Source organism: Mya arenaria, chromosome 6, assembly GCF_026914265.1.
Source record: "Mya arenaria isolate MELC-2E11 chromosome 6, ASM2691426v1".
In the NCBI taxonomy this organism is placed as follows: domain Eukaryota; kingdom Metazoa; phylum Mollusca; class Bivalvia; order Myida; family Myidae; genus Mya; species Mya arenaria.
In genome coordinates this window covers 11,408,064-11,434,606 of record NC_069127.1, presented here as the reverse complement: position 1 = coordinate 11,434,606, position 26,543 = coordinate 11,408,064, and the positions used below count along the sequence as shown (strand labels likewise).

The window sequence follows — 26,543 nt, the reverse complement described above, 5'->3', positions numbered from 1 at the left end:
AAGTGGGTCGTGGCCAGGACATACTTAGCCGTGGGAATGAGTCAGAGGGTCGTGGCCAGGACATACTTAGCCGTGGGAATGAGTCAGAGGGTCGTGGCCAGGACATACTAAGCCGTGGGAATGAGTTAGTGGGTCGTGGCCAGGACATACTAAACCGTGGGAATGAGTAAGTGGGGCGTAGCCAGGACATACTAAACCGTGGGAATGAGTAAGTGGGTCGTGGTCAGGACATACTAAGCCGTGGGAATGAGTAAGTGGGTCGTGGCCAGGACATACTAAGCCGTGTGAATGAGTAAGTGGGTCGTGGCCAGGACACACTAAGCTGTTGGAATGAGTCAGAGGGTCGTAGCCAGGACATACTAAGCCGTGGGAATGAGTTATCGGGTCTTGACCAGGACATACTAAGCCGTGGGAATGAGTCAGAGGGTCGGGGCCAGGACATACTAAGCCATGGGAATGAGTCAGAGGGTCGTGGCCAGGACATACTTAGTCGTGGGAATGAGTAAGTGGGTCGTAACCAGGACATACTAAGCCGTGAGAATGAGTCAGAGGGTCGTGGCCAGGACATACTAAGCCTTGGGAATGAGTTAGTGGGTCGTAGCCAGGACATACTAAACCGTGGGAATGAGTAAGTGGGTCGTGGCCAGGACATACTAAGCCGTGTGAATGAGTAAGTGGATCGTGGCCAGGACCTGCTAAGAAGTGAGAATGAGTCAGAGGGTCGTGGCCAGGACATACTAAGCCATGGGAATAAGTAAGAGGGTCGTGGCCTGGACATATTAAGCCGTGGGAATGAGTCAGAGGGTCGTGGCCAGGACATACTTAACCGTGGAAATGAGTAAGTGGATCGTGGCCAGGATGATACTTAGCCGTGGGAATGAGTAAGTGGGTCGTGGCCAGGACTTACTTAGCCGTGAGAATGAGTCAGAGGGTCGTGGCCAGGACATACTAAGGCGTGGGAATGAGTCAGAGGGTCGTGGCCAGGACATACTACGCCGTGGGAATGAGTCAGAGGGTCGTGGCCAGGACATACTAAGCCGTGGGAATGAGTAAGTGGGGCGTAGCCAGGACATACTAAACCGTGGGAATGAGTAAGTGGGTCGTGGCCAGGACATACTAAGCCGTGGGAATGAGTTAGTGGGTCGTGGCCAGGACATACTAAGCCGTGTGAATGAGTAAGTGGATCGTGGCCAGGACACACTAAGCTGTTGGAATGAGTCAGAGGGTCGTAGCCAGGACATACTAAGCCGTGGGAATGAGTTATCGGGTCTTGACCAGGACATACTTAGCCGTGGGAATGAGTCAGAGGGTCGTGGCCAGGACATACTAAGCCGTGGGAATGAGTCAGAGGGTCGTGGCCAGGACATACTTAGTCGTGGAAATGAGTAAGTGGGTGGTGGCCAGGACATACTAAGCCGTCAGAATGAGTCAGAGGGTCGAGGCCAGGACATACTTAGCCGTGGGAATGAGTTAGTGGGTCGTAGCCAGGACATACTAAACCGTGGGAATGATTAAGTGGGTCGTGGCCAGGACATACTAAGCCGTGGGAATGAGTAAGTGGGTCGTGGCCAGGACATACTAAGCCGTGTGAATGAGTAAGTGGATCGTGGCCAGGACCTGCTAAGAAGTGAGAATGAGTCAGAGGGTCTTGGCCAGGACATACTAAGCCGTGGGAATGAGTAAGTGGGTCGTGGCCAGGACATACTAAGCCGTGAGAATGATTCAGAGGGTCGTGGCCAGGACATACTAAGCCGTGGGAATAAGTAAGAGGGTCGTGGCCTGGACATACTAAGCCGTGGGAATGAGTCAGAGGGTCGTGGCCAGGACATACTTAACCGTGGAAATGAGTAAGTGGATCGTGGCCAGGATGATACTTAGCCGTGGGAATGAGTAAGTGGGTCGTGGCCAGGACATACTAAGCCGTGGGAATGAGTCAGAGGGTCGTGGCCAGGACATACTAAGCCGTGGGAATGAGTCAGAGGGTCGTGGCCAGGACATACTAAGCCGTGGGAATGAGTAAGTGGGTCGTGGCCAGGACATTCTAAGCCGTGGGAATGAGTAAGTGTGGCGTAGCCAGGACATACTAAACCGTGGGAATGAGTAAGTGGGTCGTGGCCAGGACATACTAAGCCGTGGGAATGAGTAAGTGGTTCGTGGCCAGGACATACTAAGCCGTGTGAATGAGTTAGTGGATCGTGGCCAGGACACACTAAGCTGTTGGAATGAGTCAGAGGGTCGTAGCCAGGACATACTAAGCCGTGGGAATGAGTTATCGGGTCTTGACCAGGACATACTTAGCCGTGGGAATGAGTCAGAGGGTCGTGGCCAGGACATACTAAGCCGTGGGAATGAGTAAGTGGGTCGTGGCCAGGAAATACTAAGCCATGAGAATGAGTCAGAGGGTCGTAGCCAGGGCATACTAAGCCGTGGGAATGAGTAAGTGGGTCGTGGCCAGGACATATTAAGCCGTGTGAATGAGATATATTAGTGGGCCGTGGTCACGACATGCTTAGCCGATGGAATGAGTTAGTGAGTAGGGGAGTACTATTCTCACTGCAGAAAACCACCAGGGCAAGTGCAACGTGTTATACTCAGCAACATTTTGATAATTACTTTAGACTTAGGATCATTTATTTTCGGATACGCGGATGTTATGATGTTTTCTTTCTTCCCGACGGTGAAAATGTATAATGAGAAGAATTTAAAAGAGCATTCTCCCCGACGGGGAATCGAACTACGGTCTCCCGCGTGACAGGCGGGGATACTTATCACAATACTATCGAGGAGATGTGAAGTTATTGAGATCATTCATTTCGTTATTTTGGCGCATTAATAATACATATATTACACTTACGAACAGAATTAACATATTTCATACAAAAGCACTCTATTGCGCAATTGGTTAGCGCGTACGGCTGTTAACCGAAAGGTTGGTGGTTCGAGCCCACCCAGGGACGTACTGCTTTTGAAATTTGTTAATGTTTGTTATTCCAAAGTTTTGTGTTAACATAAAATTAAAGAGTTTTAATACATATCTAAACATGTTGAGTCTTGAAATAAAAGCAACAATCTCCCTTCCCAGACCATTTACATCGTGTTTTAAGCGATATTCAGGTTTTACAAATGTACAACTTTGAACAAAACATATTGTTTTAGCATTTGTTATGTTTGGTTTACTATAGAAGTGTTTGCCTAAACTAAAGTGGTGAAATGAATATGTGTAAAACAAAAACAGCAGGCGTTCATTACGGTATCTAGTACATGTTCTAAGTATTCTGTGGCACCACCACTACTCGACAGCGCCATAACAAGAGAAACAGCACCTGTTTAATACATATCTGAGTATTTCCTTTTCAAAAAGTGCTTATTAGTTTTGTGGTGTTCTGGCGAAAGTCGTACTAGACATTATATTTATATTTGCATGTACCAGAATGATCTTACGGTGTGTGTAACCAACGAAGTGTATTTGAAATGCTAGCAGATCTAAAAATATGCACAAGTCCGATTCGGGAGAAAAGCTCCTGGCACCACAGTTCGCTAAATATTGAAATGAAATCATAAGCGACCTGCAGTAAAAGTGTTCTTACACGGTACCACACTCTCCGATTTTCGAAACATGTTCGTCTTAATTCCTTTTCTTGCAAATTTTGAGGTACGGAGTGATGTACCCGCCTCTTTTTCCATTTAAAGACACTCATCTGAAAATATATAAACACAATCGTTAGATTTTTGCCTAATAATACCTGGAAATACAGAATTTGAATTACGACGATCATTTGCTTTTAAATATTAATTGATTAGACACAAAATGAACCTTAAAGTTCGCGAAGCAGTGTGGTAGTTGGTCATACTTTAAAAAGATCGAAAACTATATTAATTCATTTAATTGTTAATTTTCATGATATGAAATTGCTTCAGTTTTTTTCACAATTCTTTTCCTACTAAATTAGTATTCATGAGCACCACAACCTATTCATTGGCACCACAACGTTCATAAAATCGTGCATAGTGCAGCAAGTATAACAAATAAAGTTCTAAAATTTGTAACGCGGCAACCTTTTGTCAATAAAAAAGCTACACACATGTAAAGAAAATGCTTTAACCTAAGGTACTAGAACAATTCTCACGAATATCCAGATTTTTACGTTGTCAACACTAACGTCTAACAAGTTATGCAAGTTCTAGACGATCAGATTTTAAATTTTATTCAGAACTTTTACATTTAGAACAACTCAAGGCCATTCCTATGTGGAACTACATTCTCCAATTTTTTATATTTACTCGTATAAACCTCTAAAAATGAAAAATAAGAAACCATACTCACTGTTTACATCCATATTCTACTCATTGGCAATATAACGGAAGACGCGTTGGAGCATTTTCAACACATAACAAAATGTTATGGCTCCAATGATTACCCGGCGTGTATAAATCATGATCACGTGTGATGAAGTAAACACCAGACACAGCTGCACCACGGAAGTGTCGACAGTTCATTTTCTTTGCATCACCGATAAGTGTTGAAGCTAGCGTTTAGTGGCCATGTTTTAACTGAAGGTTGTGGCTCCGAACCTCCCAGGGTTTTTAAAAAGAAGTCTTAACTCTTTACAATTATTTTTGATATTGAAGCGTTTATTTCCTTCTTGATAAGAGTTGAATATTAAAACAACTTCGTCCCTGGGTGGGCTCGAACCACCAACCTTTCGGTTAACAGCCGAACGCGCTAACCAATTGCGCCACAGAGACAACTGATATGTTGCATATCGACTATATTTATTTATAAAATTTATTCTGCAAAGTGTAGAGTCATATTTGGGCAATTTTGCCCAACTGATAAATTACATGATTACCTTAATCATACGTCTCCTCGATAGTATAGTGGTAAGTATCCCCGCCTGTCACGCGGGAGACCGGGGTTCGATTCCCCGTCGGGGAGCAATGTTTTTACTATTTTTATTTAAATTTATAGTATTTGCACCATTCAACAACCTTTAGCTTTTGAGTATCTTTGAGCTTTTAACATTCTTCTCATGATACAGGTCTTGGTTGTTTCTTTGTCACCATTTGAAACATGTTGCACCATAGACAGAGCTGGAGTTTAATGTCTGTTTAATATATGATCATCTAAGATAAAATAATTTTAATCTTGTTTTACTTTTATAAGATTCCTTCATAAAATATGTTGATAAGACATATGACCTAAACAATGAATACATTTGGAAAAGCTTTACTTATTGATAAAAGACGAGGGCTGACATTCAACATCGGTTTTAATTGGATATAAGAACGATGTAGCTAATCAGATTACTTGTTATTAATAACCCATAGAGTGAATGAAGTCGATGATGTAGGACCATAAGTATCAAAATTTACTGACCAGCCTAGATTCATTCGTCGTAAAAGAATAGCGTCCCTGGGTGGGCTCGAACCACCAACCTTTCGGTTAACAGCCGAACGCGCTAACCAATTGCGCCACAGAGACAACTGAGGTTTGAAGCCTAGTGTGTAATATTATTAATGTTGTTCAAATGCTAGCTTAATGAAAACATTTTATGTGCTGCCCTCGATGGTGTAGTGGTAAGTATTCCCGCCTGTCACACTGGTCACTCTTCACCCTGAACATAAAACATACAACTTTTTACGATCTGCTTATCACGTCATGGGACATAACACAACTATTTATCATGATTTATCGTCGATATTTCAACATATAGCAGAGCTAAAAATCCACTAGGGTTGTATAATAATGTATATATAGTGATTTTAATGACAAACTAATAAACTATTTTATTTACTTCTTATGAAGCCCACGAATATTAATTAAAGTATCATCATGTTTAACTCATTTGACGTTAATTAAAAAATATACAAAAAACCATATGAATTGTGCACATATTATAATGTAATATTAGCCTAAATCTTTTTTTTTAATTAATAGCTACGTGGCCACACATGTGCAGCATAAAAACCGCCAAAATATCGCTTATATTTTTTATCTGTACACAGATTATATGTTTTTGTTTATATTTTGATCATTTAAATCAAATGGGTTAAACATGATAATGCAATATTTTTATGCAAACCTATAATGTGAACCTTTATTTTATTGCATATAGTCCTTACGGATTTGCATATCTACGAGAAATATAAGTTAGAAAATTCGATGAAATTAGTTAAATACATTTGCTTTATGTCGCTGTTAACTGTTGCAAATACAATAAAAAGTATTCCATTTTTTTGTCAAAATAATACTCCCCGACGGGGAATCGAACCCCGGTCTCCCGCGTGACAGGCGGGGATACTTACCACTATACTTTCGAGGACACATTCGTGGAGAGTTATCATTTAATTTATTAATTGGACAACATTGCCCCACTTACACATTTTTTAAACAATATTTTCTGTAGTATTACATCCTGAAACAACACATATGTGTGTTTTATCATTTAAGCTTAAGACTCATTTTCAATTGTCAAAACTCGATCGAATACCATGTACCAGCCCTAAAACGAATAGTAGGCATTCATTTGAGAGTGCATTATTGGTACAAAACAGGAGTTCAGATCAGACATTTGTATTCCGAAAATCCTGTAAAAGCAGTCACACGAGGACAAGCGACAAGAATTGTAAGATATAAGCCAGAATTGAGAATATATCAATTATATATATAATGAATAACTTATGCAAACAATTACAACTTTGAATAAGGATTGTACATCTTTATTTATATTGACGGTCAGATAAAAGTAAATGTCCTTGGCATTTGCGAACTGGTCTTACGAAATAATCCTGTTTCTTGTAATAATCTAGTTTTGAGTTAGACTATCAAACCAAAGGCCGTGAATGAATGCCACAGATGCGAGACAACAACTAACAGACTCGTGATATACTGGGAGACAGGAACTTAATGTCCCGTCTTTTACGAGGGGACATAAACTAACAGTCTCTTCGCATACTGGGAGACAGGAACTTACAGTCTCATCTCTTACGGGGAGACAGGAACTTACAGTATCTGCTCTTGCAGGGAGACAGGAACTTACAGTCTCATCTCTTACTGGGAGACAGGAACTTACAGTCTCATCTCTTACTGGGAGACAGGAACTTACAGTCTCATCTCTTACAGGGAGACAGGAACTTACAGTCTCATCTCTTACTGGGAGACAGGAACTTACAGTCTCATCTCTTACTGGGAGACAGGAACTTACAGTCTCATCTCTTACAGGGAGACAGGAACTTACAGTCTCATCTCTTACTGGGAGACAGGAACTTACAGTCTCATCTCTTACGGGGAGACAGGAACTTACAGTCTCATCTCTTACTGGGAGACAGGAACTTACAGTCTCATCTCTTACGGGGAGACAGGAACTTACAGTATCTGCTCTTACAGGGAGACAGGAACTTACAGTCTCATCTCTTACGGGGAGACAGGAACTTACAGTATCTGCTCTTGCTGGGAGACAGGAACTTACAGTCTCATCTCTTACTGGGAGACAGGAACTTACAGTATCATCTCGTACAGGGAGACAGGAACTTACAGTCTCATCTCTTACTGGGAGACAGGAACTTACAGTCTCATCTCGTACAGGGAGACAGGAACTTACAGTCTCATCTCGTACAGGGAGACAGGAACTTACAGTCTCATCTCTTACTGGGAGACAGGAACTTACAGTCTCATCTCGTACAGGGAGACAGGAACTTACAGTCTCATCTCTTACTGGGAGACAGGAACTTACAGTCTCATCTCGTACAGGGAGACAGGAACTTACAGTCTCATCTCTTACTGGGAGACAGGAACTTACAGTCTCATCTCTTACTGGGAGACAGGAACTTACAGTCTCATCTCTTACTGGGAGACAGGAACTTACAGTCTCGTCTTTTACAGGGAGACAGGAACTTACAGTATCGTCTCTTGCTGGGAGACAGGAACTTACTGTATCGTCTCTTTCGGGTTTATCAAAAGTTCGAGCCAAAAAGCTCAATTCTTCAAACGGCACTGTAAAGGTCATTAAATTTTTGTTCTAATATATATTTGGTCAATGCCACTATTTTCAATGTTTTTCACACTATTGTACTGCGTCATCATAGGATAAAGAAGCCACAGGAATCACAGATAAGTGGACATGATATATGCATTTTTCATCTAAATGTACAAAATTATAATATTTAAATATTCGTAGGACAATAGACCTATTACATATTAGTGTTAAATAAAAAGAAACAAGGATGTTTGAATTGTGTTTGGAGCAAATATGTAAACAAACAAAGTTTACACAACAGATCGTAATACATGTACATAATTGTTACATAAACTAGAAGCCCTTATTATTGGCAATACCTTCAATGCATGACCCTCCCAGATACGACAGGTAGGAAAAGATAGGAACATACAAATGCCAAAAAAATAAAATAACATTTTTTTTGTTCAAAGTTCAGATACTGAAGAGTTTTGTTTCCGCAAGTAGTATGCATACCAGCATAATGTTCAATGAATGATAAACATAGCAACTTTTGTATTCATTCCAAAAGCGTTAACTTTGTATAATACTTCAAGCGCAAAACATACTCGATAGCGCCATCGATACTCGACAGCTCCACCACAAGGGCAACAGCGCCACCACTTTTATAAATATGTGCATTTTTCCTTTTTAAGAAGTGCTTATTAGTTTTGTTTTGTTCCGGCATAGGTACTTTACATAACAGTTATGTTTGCATGCGTGAGAATATTCTTATGGGGTGTGTAAGCACTGAAAAGTACTTACTATGCAATCAGATCTCAAAATATGCACAAGTCTGATTCGGGAGAAAAGCTCCTGGCACCACAGTCTGCACAATATTGAAACGAAATAGTAACCAGCCTACAGTAGAAGTGTTCTTACACGGTACCACATTCTCCGCAAAAAGCTTCATTTAATTAAAAAGTCAATACTAATATTACAAATAGCTCATTCTTACCCTATTTGAACATTATTGTGGCTATTCTATTCTCGAATATTTGTACTCTTCGTCTGAAAAGGCCAATATCTGAATTTCTCGAGTTGAAAACATTATGAGCCACTCAGAACTAAATGCACCAAGTAGCATGTGTGCTAACGAGGGTGACCTGGACGGATTTTTTATATCTGATTTTTTGTACCACGCTAATCCGGTTGAAAATACAGATTCTTGCATTCTTTAGGGTTTAAGTGTATATTGTATGAACCTGATTTTGTGATAATAAAAGTTCTTATGAAATAACTAAATAAGACAAAGCGTATAAAGTAGCCACGTGCACAGCAGTTACAGATACAAACTATAACAACCGTCGTGTTTAAGTGAGATACAAGTACATGTAGTTACTTTACTAATTTTCTTACGGTGCCTGAGAGTATACGGATTTTTTTAAATATCGTGGCCAAGACTTACAAACTTGTTCCAACGACTTAGCTATGTATAGTTTGTGGTCACGATGTAATAAGCCGTTGGAATGAGTTAGTGGGTCGTGGCCAGAACACAGTTAGCCGTGGGAATGAGTAAGAGAGTCGGAGCCAGGAAATACTAAGCCGTGGGAATGAGTTAGTGAGTCGTGGTCACGACATACTTAGCCGTGGAAACGAGTTATCGGGTCTTGACCAGGACATACTTAGCCGTGGGAATGAGTCAGAGGGTCGAAGCCAGGACACACTATGCTGTTGGAATGAGTCAGAGGGTCGTAGCCAGGACATACTAAGCCGTGGGAATGAGTTATCGGGTCTTGACCAGGACATACTTAGCCGTGGGAAAGAGTCAGAGGGTCGTGGCCAGGACATATTAAGCCGTGGGAATGAGTAAGTGGGTCGTGGCCAGGACATACTAAGCCGTGGGAATGAGTAAGTGGGTCGTGGCCAGGACATACTAAGCCGTGGGAATGAGTAAGTAGGTCGTGGCCAGGACATACTAAGCCGTGGGAATGAGTTATCGGGTCGAAGCCAGGACACACTAAGCCGTGGGAATGAGTCAGATGGTCGTAGCCAGGACATACTAAGCCGTGGGAATGAGTTATCGGGTCTTGGCCAGGACATACTAAGCCGTGGGAATGAGTCAGAGGGTCGTGGCCAGGACATACTAAGCCGTGGGAATGAGTAAGTGGGTCGTGGCCAGGACATACTAAGCCGTGGGAATGAGTAAGTGGGTCGTGGCCAGGACATACTAAGCCGTGGGAATGAGTTATCGGGTCTTGGCCAGGACATACTAAGCCGTGGGAATGAGTCAGAGGGTCGTGGCCAGGACATACTAAGCCGTGGGAATGAGTAAGTGGGTCGTGGCCAGGACATACTAAGCCGTGGGAATGAGTAAGTGGGTCGTGGCCAGGACATACTAAGCCGTGGGAATGAGTCAGAGGGTCGTGGCCAGGACATACTAAGCCGTGGGAATGAGTAAGTGGGTCGTGGCCAGGACATACTAAGCCGTGGGAATGAGTAAGTGGGTCGTGGCCAGGACATACTAAGCCGTGGGAATGAGTAAGTGGGGCGTAGCCAGGACATACTAAACCGTGGGAATGAGTAAGTGGGTCGTGGCCAGAACATACTAAGCCGTGGGAATGAGTAAGTGGGTCGTGGCCAAGACATACTAAGCCGTGTGAATGAGTAAGTGGATCGTGGCCAGGACATGCTAAGAAGTGAGAATGAGTCAGAGAGGGTCGTGGCCAGGACATACTAAGCCGTGGGAATGAGTAATTGGGTCGTGGCCAGGACAGGCTAAGCCGTGATAATGAGTCAGAGGGTCGTGGCCAGGATATACTAAGCCGTGGGAATGAGTAAGAGGGTCGTGGCCAGGACATACTAAGCCGTGGGAATGAGTCAGAGGGTGGTGGCCAGGACATACTTAACCGTGGGAATGAGTAAGTGGATCGTGGCCAGGATGATACTTAGCCGTGGGAATGAGTTAGTGGGTGGTGGCCAGGACATACTAAGCCGTGAGAATGAGTCAGAGGGTCGTGGCCAGGACATACTAAGCCATGGAAATGAGTAAGTGGGTCATGGCCAGGAAATACTAAGCCGTGCGAATGAGTCAGAGGGTCGTAGCCAGGGCATACTAAGCCGTGGGAATGAGTAAGTGGGTCGTGGTCAGGACATACTAATCTGTGAGAATGAGTAAGTGGGTCGTGGCCAGGACATACTTAGCCGTGGGAATGAGTCAGAGGGTCGTAGCCAGGGCATACTAAGCCGTGGGAATGAGTAAGTGGGTCGTGGCCAGGACATACTAATCCGTGGGAATGAGTAAGTGGGTCGTGGCCAAGACATACTAAGCCGTGAGAATGAGTCAGAGGGTCGTAGCCAGGGCATACTAAGCCGTGGGAATGAGTAAGTTGGTCGTAGCCACGACATATTAAGCCGTGTGAATGAGATATATTAGTGGGCCGTGGTCACCACATGCTTAGCCGATGGAATGAGTTAGTGAGTAGGGGAGTACTATTCTCCCTGCGGAAACCCACCAGGGCAAGTGCAACGTGTTATACTCAGCAACATTTTGATAATTACTTTAGTCTTAGGATCTTCTTTTTTTTGGATACGCGGTATTATGATGTTTTCTTTCTCCCCGACGGTGAAAATGTATAATGAGAAGAATTTAAAAGAACATTCTACCCGACGGGGAATCGAACCACGATCTCCAGCGTGACAGGCGGGGATACTTATCACAATACTATCGAGGAGATGTGAAGTTAATGTGATCATTCATTTCAGTATTTTGGCGCATTAATAATACATATATTACACTTACGAACAGAATTAACACATTTCATACAAAAGCACTCTATTGCGCAATTGGTTAGCGCGTTCGGCTGTTAACCGAAAGGTTGGTGGTTCGAGCCCACCCAGGGACGTACTGCTTTTGAAATTTGTTAATGTTTGTTATTCCAAAGTTTTGTGTTAACATAAAATTAAAGAGTTTTAATACATATCTAAACATGTTGAGTCTTGAAATAAAAGCAACAATCTCTCTTCCCAGACCATTTACATCGTGTTTTTAATCGATATTCAGGTTTTACAAATGTACAACTTTGAACAAAACATATTGTTTATCATTTGTTATGTTTGGTTTACTAAAGAAGTGTTTGCCTAAACTAAAGTGATGAAATGAATATGTGTAAAACAAAAACAGCAGGCGTTCATTACGGTATCTAGTACATGTTCTAAGTATTCTGTGGCACCACCACTACTCGACAGCGCCATAACAAGAGAAACAGCACCACTTTTATTAAAATGAAATCATAAGCAACCTGCAGTAAAAGTGTTCTTACACGGTACCACACTCTCCGATGTTCGAAATATGTTCGTCTAAATTCCTTTTCTTGCAAATTTTGAGCTACGGAGTGATTTTTTTTTTCGACATGAATATACCCGCCTCTTTTTCCCGTTAAAGACACTCATCTGAAAATATATAAACACAATCGTTAGATTTTTGCCTAATAATACCTGGAAATACAGAATTTAAATTACGACGATCATTTGCTTTTAAATATTAATTTATTAGACACAAAAAGAACCTCAAAGTTCGCGAAGCAGTGTGGAAGTTGGTCATTCTTTAAAAAGATCGAAAATGATATTAATTCAGTTAATTGTTAATTTTCATGCTATGAAATTGCTTCAGTTTTTTTCACAATTCTTTTCCTACTAAATTAGTATTCATGAGCACCACAACCTATTCATTGGCACCACAACGTTCATAAAATCGTGCATAGTAGAGCAAGTATAACAAACAAAGTTCTAAAATTTGTAACGCGGCAACCTTTTGTCAATAAAAAAGCCACACACATGTAAAGAAAATGCTTTAACCTAAGGTACGAGAACAATTCTCACGAAAATCCAAATTTTTACGTTGTCAACCCTAACGTCTAGCAAGTAATGCAAGTTCTAGACGATCAGATATTAAATTTTATTCAGAACTTTTACATTTAGAACAACTCAAGGCCATCCCTATGTGGAACTACATTCTCCAATTTTTTATATTTACTCGTATAAACCTCTAAAAATGAAAAATAAGAAACCATACTCACTGTTTACATCCATATTCTACTCATTGGCACTATAACGGAAGACGCGTTGGAGCATTTTCAACACATAACAAAATGTTATGGCTCCAATGATTACCCGGCGTGTATAAATCATGATCACGTGTGATGAAGTAAACACCAGACACAGCTGCACCACGGAAGTGTCGACAGTTCATTTTCTTTGCATCACCGATAAGTGTTGAAGCTAGCGTTAAGTGGCCATGTTTTAACTGAAGGTTGTGGCTCCGAACCTCCCAGGGTTTTTAAAAGAAGTCTTAACTCTTTACAATTATTTTTGATATTGAAGCGTTTATTTCCTTCTTGATGAGCGTTGAATATTAAAACAACTTCGTCCCTGGGTGGGCTCGAACCACCAACCTTTCGGTTAACAGCCGAACGCGCTAACCAATTGCGCCACAGAGACAACTGATATGTTGCATATCGACTATTGTGCAGAGTGTAGAGTCTTATTTGGGCAATTTTGCCCAAGTGATAAATTACATGATTACTACAACTACACGTCTCCTCGATAGTATAGTGGTAAGTATCCCCGCCTGTCACGCGGGAGACCGGGGTTCGATTCCCCGTCGGGGAGCAATGTTTTTACTATTTTTTTTTTATTTAATTTTATAGTATTTGCACCATTCAACAACCTCTAGCTTTTGAGTCTCTTTTAACATTCTTCTCATAATACAGGTCTTGGTTGTTTCTTTGTCACCATTATCTAAAACATGTTGCACCATAGACAGAGCTGGAGTTTAATGTCTGTTTAATATATGATCATCTAAGATAACATAATTTTAATCTTGTTTTACTATTATACAAGATTCCTTTATAAAATATGTTGATAAGACATATGACCTAAACAATGAATACATTTGGAAAAGCTTTACTTATTGATAAAAGACGAGGGCTGATATTCAACATCGGTTTTAATTGGATATAAGAACGATGTAGCTAATCGGATTACTTGTTATTAATAACCCATAGAGTCGATGATGTAGGACCATAAGTATCAAATTTTACTGAATATTGAATACCAGCCTAGATTCATTCGTCGTAAAAGAATAGCGTCCCTGGGTGGGCTCGAACCACCAACCTTTCGGTTAACAGCCGAACGCGCTAACCAATTGCGCCACAGAGACAACTGAGGTTTGAAGCCTAGTGTGTAATAGTATCAATGTTGTTCAAATGCTAGCTTAATGAAAACATTTTATGTGCTGCCCTCGATGGTGTAGTGGTAAGTATTCCCGCCTGTCACACTGGTCACTCTTCACCCTGAACATAAAAAATACAACTTTTTACGATCTGCTTATCACGTCGAATACTGGGAGACATGAACTAACAGACTGTTCGCATACTGGGAGACACGAATTTACAGACTCGTCGCATACTGGGAGACAGGAATTAACAGACTCGTCGCATACTGGGAGACAGGAATTTACAGACTCGTCGCATACTGGGAGACAGGAATTTACAGACTGTTCGCATACTGGGAGACACGAATTTACAGACTCGTCGCATACTAGGAAACAGGAATTAACAGACTCGTCGCATACTGTGAGACAGGAATTTACAGACTCGTCGCATACTGGGAGACAGGGATTTACAGACTTATCGCATATTGTGAGACAGGAATTTACAGACTCGTCGCATACTGGGAGACAGGAATTTACAGACTTATCGCATACTGTGAGACAGGAATTTACAGACTCGTCGCATACTGGGAGACAGGAATTTACAGACTCGTTTCTTAATAGTTAATCAAAAGATCGAGCCAAAAAGCTGAATATCTAAATTCGCAAAGCGGCACTGTAAGGGTCCATTGGTCGGAGATATATTTGGTCAATGCCATTATTCTCAATGTATTTCACACTTTTGCACTACGTCATGATAAATAATCCGCTGGAATCTTGCATAGGTGGGCATGATATCTGCATTTTTCATCTAAATATACAAACAAACATCAATTAAATATCCGTAGGACAAAATACCTTTAAGTGTTGAATGGGAAACGAAACAATGATACACAAGGTTGTTTGAATTGTATTTTGGGCGAATATGTAAACAAACAAATTGTACACAAGAGATCGTAATACATAATTGTTAAATAAACTAGAAGCCCTTATTATTGGCAGTACCTTCATTGAATGACCCTATCAGATACGACAGGAGATAAAACAAATATATAGTACTCTAAATACCAAGTTTTATACAAGCAACGATCTAAGATAAGATAAACTGTTTATCCTGTTATATATCTAGATCAGATATGCGACAATATCAACAGAGAAAATCGGATGACAATATCTTCATAACAAATCTGATCACAGTTTCAATATTGACCTGGTAAGAAAGCCGGAGTACATAATGGCCATTTTCTTCCATTAAAAAACAACAACATTTGTCTGAATATACATTTCTCTGTTTTATTGTCAAAATTTTAAACTAATAGGTATATTTTGTGAGTCTAGGTAACGGAAAGACGGACTGATGATCGGTGTGGTAGTGAGTCTAGCTTACGGGCTGTTGGTCGGTGTGGTAGTGAGTCTAGCTTACGGACTGTTGGTCGGTGTAGTAGTGAGTCTAGCTTACGTACTGTTGGTCGGTGTAGTAGTGAGTTTAGCTTACGGGCTGTTGGTCGGTGTGGTAGTGAGTCTAGCTTACAGGCTGTTGGTCGGTGTTGTAGTGAGTTTAGCTTACGGGCTGTTGGTCGGTGTAGTAGTGAGTCTAGCTTACGGACTGTTGGTCGGTGTAGTAGTGAGTCTAGCTTACGGGCTGTTGGTCGGTGTAGTAGTGAGTCTAGCTTACGGGCTGTTGGTCGGTGTTGTAGTGAGTCTAGCTTACGGGCTGTTGGTCGGTGTAGTAGTGAGTTTAGCTTACGGGCTGTTGGTCGGTGTGGTAGTGAGTTTAGCTTACGGGCTGTTGGTCGGTGTTGTAGTGAGTTTATCTTACGGGCTAGTGTGGTAGTGAGTCTAGCTTACGGGTTGTTGATCGGTGTGGTAGTGAGTCTAGCTTACGGGCTGTTGGTCGGTGTGGTAATAAGTCTAGCTTACGGGCTGTTGGTCGATGTGGTAGTGAGTCTAGCTTACGGGTTATTGATCGGTGCAGTAGTGAGTCTAGCTTACGGGCTATTGATCGATGTGGTAGTGAGTTTAGCTTACGGGCTGTTGATCGTTGTGGTAGTGAGTCTAGCTAACGGGCTGTTGATCGGTGTGGTAGTGAGTCTAGCTTACGGGCTGTCGATCGGTGTGGTAGTGAGTCTAGCTTACGGGCTGTTGATCGGTGTGGTAGTGAGTTTAGCGTACGGGCTATTGATCGGTGTGATTTAGGTGTTAAATAAAACAGGCCTGTGGCGGATGAGTTGAACTTAGCAATACAGTACAGGCCTGTGGCGGATGAGTTGAACATAGCAATACAGTACAGGCCTGTGGCGGATGAGTTGAACATAGCAATACAGTACAGGCCTGTGGCGGATGAGTTGAACATAGCAATACAGTACAGGCCTGTGGCGGATGAGTTGAACATAGCAATACAGTACAGGCCTGTGGCGGATGAGTTGAACATAGCAATACAGTACAGGCCTGTGGTGGATGAGCTGATCGCAGCAATACAGTACAGGCCTGTGGCGGATGAGTTGATCGCAGCAATACAGTACAGGCCTGTTGTGGATGAGTTGAACATAACAATACAGTAAAGGCCTGTGGCGGATGAGTTGAACATAGCAATACAGTACAGGCTTGTGGCGGATGAGTTGATCGCAGCAATACAGTACAGGCCTGTGGCGGATGAGTTGATCGCAGCAATACAGTACAGGCCTGTGGTGGATGAGTTGAACATAGCAATACAGTACTGGCCTGTGGCGGATGAGTTGACCGCAGCATCACAGTATAGGCATGTGGTGGATGAGTTGAACATAGCAATACAGTACAAGCCTGTGGCGGATGAGTTGACCGCAGCAACACAGTACAGGCCTGTGGCGGATGAGTTGACCACAGCAACACAGTACAGGCCTGTGGCGGATGAGTTGATCGCAGCAATACAGTACAGGCCTGCGACGGATGAGTTGACCATAGCAATACAGTACAGGCCTGTGGTGGATGAGTTGACCATAGCAATACAGTACAGGCCTGCGGCGGATGAGTTGACCGCAGCATCACAGTATAGGCCTGCGGCGGATGAGTTGACCGCAGCATCACAGTATAGGCCTGTGCTGGATGAGTTGACCACAGCAACACAGTACAGGCCTGTGGCGGATGAGTTGACCACAGCAACACAGTACAGGCCTGTGGCGGATTAGTTTACCACAGCAACACAGTACAGGCCTGTGGCGGATGAGTTGAACATAACAATACAGTAAAGGCCTGTGGCGGATGAGTTGAACATAGCAATACAGTACAGGCTTGTGGCGGATGAGTTGATCGCAGCAATACAGTACAGGCCTGTGGCGGATGAGTTGATCGCAGCAATACAGTACAGGCCTGTGGTGGATGAGTTGAACATAGCAATACAGTACTGGCCTGTGGCGGATGAGTTGACCGCAGCATCACAGTATAGGCATGTGGTGGATGAGTTGAACATAGCAATACAGTACAAGCCTGTGGCGGATGAGTTGACCGCAGCAACACAGTACAGGCCTGTGGCGGATGAGTTGACCACAGCAACACAGTACAGGCCTGTGGCGGATGAGTTGATCGCAGCAATACAGTACAGGCCTGCGACGGATGAGTTGACCATAGCAATACAGTACAGGCCTGTGGTGGATGAGTTGACCATAGCAATACAGTACAGCCCTGCGGCGGATGAGTTGACCGCAGCATCACAGTATAGGCCTGTGCTGGATGAGTTGGCCACAGCAACACAGTACAGGCCTGTGGCGGATGAGTTGACCACAGCAACACAGTACAGGCCTGTGGCGGATGAGTTGACCACAGCAACACAGTACAGGCCTGTGGCGGATTAGTTTACCACAGCAACACAGTACAGGCCTGTGGCGGATGAGTTGACCTCAGCAACACAGTACAGGCCTGTGGTGGATGAGTAGACCTCAGCAACACAGTACAGGCCTGTGGCGGATGAGTTGACCACAGCAAAACATTACAGGCCTGTGGTGGATGAGTTGGTCGCAGCAATACAGTAAGGGCCTGTGTCGGATAAGTTGACCGCAGCAGTATAATACAGGACTGTGGCGGGGATAAGTTGACCACAGCAATACAGTAAAGGCCTGTGGCGGATGAGTTTACCATAACAATACAGTACAGGCCTGTGACTGATGAGTTGACCGCAGCAATACAGTAAAGGCCTGTGGCGGATGAGTTTACCATAGCAATACAGTACAGGCCTGTGGCGGATGAGTTTACCATAGCAATACAGTAAAGGCCTGTGGCGGATGAGTTTACCATAGCAATACAGTACAGGCCTGTGGCGGATGAGTTGACCGCAGCAATACAGTAAAGGCCTGTGGCGGATGAGTTTACCATAGCAATACAGTACAGGCCTGTGACTGATGAGTTGACCGCAGAAATACAGTAAAGGCCTGTGTGTCGGATTAGTTGACCGCAGCAATATAATACAGGACTGTGGCGGAGAGGAGTTGACCACAGCAATACAATAAAGGCCTGTGGTGGATGAGTTTACCATAGCAATACAGTACAGGCCTGTGGCGGATGGATGGATTGACCGCAGTAATTCAATACAGATCTGTGACGATTGAGTTGACCGCAGCAATATAAAACAAGCCTTTGGCGGATGAGCACCGATACCACATAAACTGACAGGTGTACCTTGTAATCGACATGGTTGTAGAGGTACAATCCTGGGATTTAAGTTGAATTTCTTGAATGCCATATTCAGGTGCGACAGATAAGTCCTGGTCTTATATGCCGGCTATGCTCCTATACCTATGACCGTGTGAACTATGGGAAGGGATCAATCACTCTTTCAATCAATCAATCTCCATAATCGATGACTGTATAAAAAGCCACGATTGGGTATTTAATAGGCTTAAGAGAACGTGTTAGCAAGATAATTTGTTTAAAAAGAAAGAGACCCCGGGTTCTTAACTGCAGATTACCATAAGTGGAAGTAGCCCATTCAGATAGATATAAATCCCAAATCGATATACCCTGACTTACCGTGTACATGGCATTCAAGTGCGCTTTGATAAAGTAAGTATGATAAATGCCGGGATACAGTCCATCTATCTTGACATTTCACGAATATCTGGAGCACATACATATAATAATAATACTGCCAACGAATACTATTACTATACTATTACATCATAACTACTAGCAAATGTATATAGAAAGTGAAATAAGTTTCATTGAGATTTGTTGCTAAATAACGATTTAATTATGAGGTATTGACGAGATACAACAAATGAAAAAGAAGGTAAAACAAAAATAAACCATAAAATGTATAAAAAAATCTGGAGAATCCGGGTATCGATCCCGGTACCTCTCACATGCTAAGCGAGCGCTCTACCACTTGAGCTAATTCCCCTTCTTGCTATCTGTAATATAGCAGTTATTTTTAAACAAAGTCATGTGAACATTTATGGGCCCCATTTCACTCGGACGGACAATGACATTGATAACACAACACAGACATAAACTTTGACAACTAGACCGCTGATAAGGCTAAATCTGATGTCCTCATTTACGTAAAATATGTGGGATACAAACAAAAGGGTCTCAAATAGTTTATTACGATGACGATAACAAATTCTTAAGAAATATCATCGTAAGTTTAATCCCGCTAACCTCTCCATAAGCATCAGGTTCCTGTCATGTGACCCGGGTAACAGGTGGAATGGCACGCGACCAATGAACGCAGGCGCGCGCGCCGGCTGACGACAATAACCGGTCTTCTTTATCATCACATTCAATACAGCTGAACAATGTTAAGTGAATTATACTTGATTTATTTAAATGAAATCTAGGTCAGTTAATAATTAGAAATTTAAACCCTAAATTCCTCTAGTTTATTTCGAATATCCTTGTCAACGGGGTTTTGTGGGCGTTTGAATGAATGGCGGAAACGGCAACAGGTGACGGGCGAGGACAAACAGACCCATATTTATACAAATGTCTTGAGACGTATAAGTTTATATTCTAAAAAGATTGGAATAATTGAGAAGTCTCGGTGCGGGGTCGTTGAAAAGACAGGGGGCAGGTGATGACCATTAATCAAACACGCAGTCTGTTGATTTGGTCAACATCTGCGCCCCGTCCGTCTGTACATTAAAGCTGTATATAGTCGTTTAATACATATTGCACACATTTTCGTCGACGAAGTTGTTTTACCAAGTCCATCGCCACAAAAGGTTGAGTCTCAATCTTAAAACAGTATTACGAGCATTCCACGTCAATTGTCACAGAGGAGTGAGAGGTCTCGACATAGAGTAAACAGGAATGTCCTATTACCCCCCCCCCCCCCTCCCCCCGGCAGCAACAGGAAAGCAGGTAACAGAATAATCAACATGAGCGGAAGTTTGTTGGCAGGGTTTCGTCAACTCTGATAATTCGATCATTCAATGTTTGACCGAAATATTGTTAGGCAATTGTCACATACGTGATAATCGTCCAACCAAGAGTCGATAAGTGTTGTGACAACATACGGTTTAAAGTTAATGTTTCTATTGCGCAAGTTTGCCTTATTATCATTTCTGAGGTAAGATGTTAGCTTGGACGAGGAACTCATCAAAGCCTCGTCATTACAGCCTTGTTACGATACTAGTCCAGGAGATGATGCGACTATTATATTCAGTCGCTTATACCTTAGAAGAAAAGAACCTGAGCAAATCTTCGAAAAGAACCTGAGCAAATCTTCGAAGACGCGTAACTTTTGACACCAGGTGTTTGGTTATGGGAAATTGTTGTTTAGAATTTACAATGATGGTGTTCAATCGCTATTTTTCTCCAGATGTTAAGTAATATTACTGCTCCATTATCATGGCTGATTAGATGATAATAACAACACTGACTGACACTCATAGACCAGGTAATACCCGATCGGCGTATGAATACACCACCACAACACTAATGACAAGTGAGGTAATCAGTCCACCATCTATAGTTCCAACAATAGGGATGATAATGACGGATGACACTAATTCGATTATGGAACACCATCGTGTTATGATAGAGGTCTCCGGGATCACAATGGCTGTCAGAGACAAACCCGCGGATCAACCAGTGATTTCCTAAGTGTTTATTGCGAACAACCACATAATTGTCTGTGTATTGACATCAAAAGGCGTTTTTATTTTGTCTGTTTGAATTCACTTTCCACAAGTATTGTGTTGGTTAGAGGTTGGCACTCAAATTCCATTACAGAGAGAAATGCGTTCATTACACTTAAAATAAGTTCACATGAATGGGGCTGTAGATGAAAATGTATTATTGGGAACAACCATGGTCATACTAATATTGCTCTTGATTTTCTCTAACTCATTTGAACTGCTTTAATTTCTTTTAATATATTTGCCCGAAAATGAGTTTAATAGTAAAACAAAGACGCCATTTGTTTGTAAGGATATAGAAAATAATCAAAAACTCTGAACCAGTTTTGGACAGATTTGTATTGATAGTTCACGAGTGTACATGTCGTATGTATTTATTTAATAGTACTCATTTGCATAATTAATTTAACGTGCCATGAGGTCGTCTGTATTTGTGTCAATTAATCACGGATTTAAAGTATGCATTTTGATCGGCTTAACATGCCTCGTGAATAACATTGCATGATACAATCAAGGTCACTTATGTTCGTATATCATTTGGTAAAATAATGTTAAAAATGCCAAGTCTGTGCCAACTATTTATAAATGTATGCGTATCTGTAATTTGACTGTAACAATTAAATAATTTTCATAGTTTTTGAGATACCTTTTAAACTGAGTATATTATGTATTCTAAGCTTTAATAAGATATTTGCCACAACTATTTGATAATGCTTTTAATTGTTCTTGGTTGATAGTGTATCTTATTGTTTAAATATTTAGAATGTATGCGCATAACAGACACTAATTTAACATGTCAATCCCCAGTGCCTATTTTTAATTCCAAAAACATCTGAGACTTGCACAAACACTAGAACAGGAATTTGACGGTTTGTTTGAAAGATTTGTCAAGGAAACACAACATTTAAGAACCAATATTTATCCAACAGCGTCACCCTTCTACCAACAATAGCACGCTGAATGGATTATTTGACTGACCATTTAAAGGGTCAGATTGTTTCATGTTTTGCAGTCGTGGTGTAATAAATAAATACAAAAACTGTTTTAGAAAAACGTAAATATACCCTTCAATTATCACTGGTAACTGATAATCTTCTTAACATACGACACTTTCGTGTGGGGATATCATTGCAAATTGTAAAGAAAGCTGTGACTTCCCCACATACAATTTGCAGAGCGCACCAAGTCGCCTCGCGCGTTCATTCTTCGTTTTAGAGTTGCCAAACATTCGACGTAGCTGTCATCAGTGTGGCCATACAGAATGGTTGGCGTTGTTATTTTGTGTTTTCACGAGGAGTAAAACGCATCCCGATTATATTCGTGTCAATACCACTTTCGAAGGGGTCACAGACCACGTGATATGGCCACACTGTGTAATCATGGCTCGAGATTCTGTTCATAGATAAAACTCCGTGCGGCACTATTTCATTTAAATTTAAGTGTACGTAAACATGATACTAGATTTTTTTTTCGTTTATAAAGAAGACGTTAAATATCCTTTTAATGATGAAGGTCTCGGAAAAAATGTCTTCATAGAGGACAATGACAGATATAAATATGGAAATAAGTGGTCGATGATCTTCCTCATTCCATTTAAGCCTATTTACCGCACGGCGTACATTTCAGTGCTTCTAGAGGCTTTTACTGAATTCTTATGTCAATAGTGAATCGTAATCGATCTATTTAAAATTGTTTGATTTGATATATCATTTCTATATCAAAATTTATAAAGAGATCGAATCACTGTTTGTGTCAAAAGGAATTTTCAAAAATTCAATTATGGTGGTAATGTTGAACACATTATCTCACCCCAATGTCCGCGGAGTCGCACGTCAGAAGTCAAAATTATTATTGAGCACTTGGGGATGAAAGAAAACATATATATAAAAGGAGTCCAATATCAAAGTTATTGTTCGCACGATGATAAAGCGATGTTTTGATTTTGACGTAATAGTTATGATAAAGGTTTGAAGGCATCAATTTGGGGTGTAAGGTGTCAGTGGAAAGCAAAATATTCCCATCCATGTGCTAGGTACTTGTCGAAATTGTCAAATTAACAGTATCAGATAAATATCTAAATCACGATAGTGATCTAATAGCCGTGATCGGCTTAAGAAACCCCACAATACATGTCAATTACAGGTGTATAATATAGAAAGATGCATACATAAGTATTTTCAAATTATTTAAATTTTAGTCAGTGAGGTATATGAACATGGATTAACTCGAATACCACTTGAATCATAGCTGCTCGTGTAATTTACACATTGTATGCCGCTGCACATAACCGTGCTAAATATAAGACTAAGTAAGGTCGGCATTGCTGATCTGTATAACCATAGACTTCGACAATGAAGATTTGAGCAAATACTTATCTCCGGTCGCTCGTACTTTAGAAATAAACCAAAAAGTAAAGATCTTTTGTTTCCACACGGCATTAATTCCGTTGAAGTGCGTGTTGAGAATTGCTAAGATACGTGGACCCACCCACAGCCCAGGAACACAGGATGGGCTTTCATCAGCGCCCGAGTAAAGCCCGGCTCAAGAGCCCGTGTCACAAGGTCTGCAGTCCTTCATGTCATTACTTATCATCTTTAGAAGAGTGTTTGTTTCTTTTCAATAAGAAGAATGAACTTGCAAAAAATATAAGATTAGTTGTCTTATACTTGTTGAAAAATGTTTAGTGCACATTCCATTTTGGAACAAACATTCTCTTATCTCCGATGAAAAATCGGAACGTTGTGCCAATATAGTCAATGAGAATATATTTTAAATTTGTTTTGATCATTTGAGTTTGAAAACATTGCTGTAGTACCCCCCCCCCCCCACCCACACACACACACCCACACCCACACCCACACACTTATTTTGTAATATTGTATATCTAAAAAATGACCTTTTCCTTAGAGATGTTCAGGCCTTAGTTTATTGCGAAAAACTTAACTATAAGTTGCAAAGATCGCAAGAAACATACATTTTTTTCTTAATAATAACTCATGTTGACGTTCACTGCCTGTCCAACTTGTACCTCGTCTTAAGTGTCGTTTGGTTTGTTTTGAGAAACACTGATTGAACCGAAAACTATCGCTAATGCATTAAACTGAATTATCAAAGAAGTTTTGAAAGAGTTTTGTATTTGATAATACAGCTATTAACTTGTTGATTCAGAGTATTTGTTGTTTGATACAGTCGGGTGAATTAGAAGGATATTCGTAAGTATGTTGCGATAGTAACCTAGGACTGTCTGAAATTTTCATTGGTCAGTTTTATACTGAAGGGTTTAATAGTTTTAAAATGTTCGGCAATGCAAAGGAAGCTCTTAAGTTCTGAATACTTTGATATCAAACGAATTATTAAGGCTTAAACTTTCAATTTAGGATCATCAACTGATGTAACATTACACAGTATTGCAAACAGACGACAAACCGACTATTAAGTGCATGTAAATCAAGAAAAATGCTATAGAGGTCGGTAAACACAAGAGATCATTATATTATCCCATTGATACCGGAAGTATAATTTTAAATCTCAGTAAAACAAACAAGTTATGGAAGAGTGTGAGGACTTTCCTATGGTAACAGGTGGAGGACGGCCCCTGGCGCTCTGTCGGCAGGCATGTCAAAATATCCTGGCCATCACCTTTTCACTGACACTAATCCCGGCGCTTTTGTCTGCATTTGTACCGCAGTAAAAAACGAACAGTGGCAGCCATATGTCGCCTTTTCATGTGCAAAGCACATCCGGGAATATTCCATACTTGCTGCGCATAAGCATACACATGCATTGATTGGTGACGTCACAAGTACCCGGCTACTCCAAATTACCCATCCCTATAAGCAGAAACTTTTATCTTTGAAACCGATTTTTAAGATTAAAGCTCTTAAAATAGATATTTTAAGAAAAGAAAAGATTTTCAAACTTTGGGATTAAAAACAAACGAAATGCAGCAGTAAAATGGTGCTTCCTGTGCTGATATCTAAGCCACTATGTCTTTGGTTTGACTTTATAAACAATCCAACAAAAACGGTCTTAGATTAAAAATAATTATTTAAAATATGATTTTTTCCAAGGATACTCAATTACCAAAAGAAAAATGACTAAATTCAATATCTAAGTTCGGCTGTTCAGCAGACACCGTAATTTGTGCCCTCCTCGGATAGTATTTGACTGTATACTTCAAAACATAGACATGGGTTGTGCCTAGATACGTTTCATTATATTGATAAATTAATAACTGAAAACCACCAATGAATCATCAATCTTTATGTACGTAATAACAAATATGACAGCACAAAGCCATATACCACTTGTAAACACATTACTGGAGGACCTGTTACAGCAAGAATCACTTGTTAACAAATTACTCGAGGACCTGTTACAGCAGGAAATGCAGTTCTTTGATCTTCGTCAAGCTCCTCAATTCTGCTAATGGGTGTTCATAGTGGGTGGCGCTGCTGCCACTCATATTGTCATTCACTTAACAAGTTCAAACCTAACCATACATACACATATGTATATAATGCACGAGTTTGCCTTAGCACATTTAGAGGACATCTGAATGTCACACTATTGACTTTTCATTTTTTCACAAAAAACGGATCTTTTGATGTAAATGATTCAATCACGCTCAATATACATGTACATCACTTGAACATCAAAGTGCCGCTGATTGTCGCCCTGATGCAGCGAGGTGTCAGTAAAGCTGCATTAGAACGCAATATTACCGCACATAGCATTGAAGATTGATACACGCTTATGAAGGTAAATAGGTTTTTGATGACTTACACCGCACAATGTTACATTTGTCATTTAATATTTACATAGATAAAGGAGTATTTGACTTAGTATTAAGAATGCCGTTATAACATAAGAAGAGCGGAGGAGCAATTTCGGAATGTCTCTTCAAAGGTATTTAATCAAACGTACTGTCATTGTAGATGTATCGATATCGATGTGATTGGTAATATTACGGGTGAAGACATAAGCTGGGATAGACCTCGGCTCTAGATGCGCGCTCCATACTCGCTCCAGCCGTTCGTCCGTTGCCGGGAAACTGATGCCGGCCTTATGTTGACGTCTGTATTTAAAATTTGCAATATCAATGTTTACCTCGACCATACTTGGTTGATGTTAATTATACTGTCACTTTTTGATAGAACAACAACAACAACTTTGATATTTCAAATGATAATACAGCTATACTACTTTCAATACCACTGAAACTATAAAAAACAAGCCGCTGTTGCTACTTCTGCTGCTGCTGCTGCTGCAACAATTTGCTTCTACTAA

The 26,543-nt window shown here is 41.2% G+C and overlaps 8 non-coding genes across 8 annotated transcripts; 2 read left to right on the top strand and 6 right to left on the bottom strand.

Annotated features, from left to right (window-relative positions):
* Positions 1 to 4,672: 4,672 nt before the first annotated feature.
* Trnan-guu (transfer RNA asparagine (anticodon GUU)) lies at positions 4,673 to 4,746 on the bottom strand. Its single transcript has one exon. It is a non-coding gene; the product is annotated as a tRNA-Asn (tRNA).
* Positions 4,747 to 4,864: 118 nt separating this feature from the next.
* Trnad-guc (transfer RNA aspartic acid (anticodon GUC)) lies at positions 4,865 to 4,936 on the top strand. The gene has a single exon. It is a non-coding gene; the product is annotated as a tRNA-Asp (tRNA).
* Positions 4,937 to 5,408: 472 nt separating this feature from the next.
* Trnan-guu (transfer RNA asparagine (anticodon GUU)) lies at positions 5,409 to 5,482 on the bottom strand. Its single transcript has one exon. It is a non-coding gene; the product is annotated as a tRNA-Asn (tRNA).
* A 769-nt stretch (positions 5,483 to 6,251) lies between these two features.
* Trnad-guc (transfer RNA aspartic acid (anticodon GUC)) lies at positions 6,252 to 6,323 on the bottom strand. Its single transcript has one exon. It is a non-coding gene; the product is annotated as a tRNA-Asp (tRNA).
* A 7,036-nt stretch (positions 6,324 to 13,359) lies between these two features.
* Trnan-guu (transfer RNA asparagine (anticodon GUU)) lies at positions 13,360 to 13,433 on the bottom strand. The gene has a single exon. It is a non-coding gene; the product is annotated as a tRNA-Asn (tRNA).
* A 99-nt stretch (positions 13,434 to 13,532) lies between these two features.
* Positions 13,533 to 13,604, top strand: Trnad-guc (transfer RNA aspartic acid (anticodon GUC)). Its single transcript has one exon. It is a non-coding gene; the product is annotated as a tRNA-Asp (tRNA).
* Positions 13,605 to 14,080: 476 nt separating this feature from the next.
* On the bottom strand, positions 14,081 to 14,154 carry Trnan-guu (transfer RNA asparagine (anticodon GUU)). The gene has a single exon. It is a non-coding gene; the product is annotated as a tRNA-Asn (tRNA).
* Positions 14,155 to 19,440: 5,286 nt separating this feature from the next.
* Trnaa-agc (transfer RNA alanine (anticodon AGC)) lies at positions 19,441 to 19,513 on the bottom strand. The gene has a single exon. It is a non-coding gene; the product is annotated as a tRNA-Ala (tRNA).
* Positions 19,514 to 26,543: the final 7,030 nt, after the last annotated feature.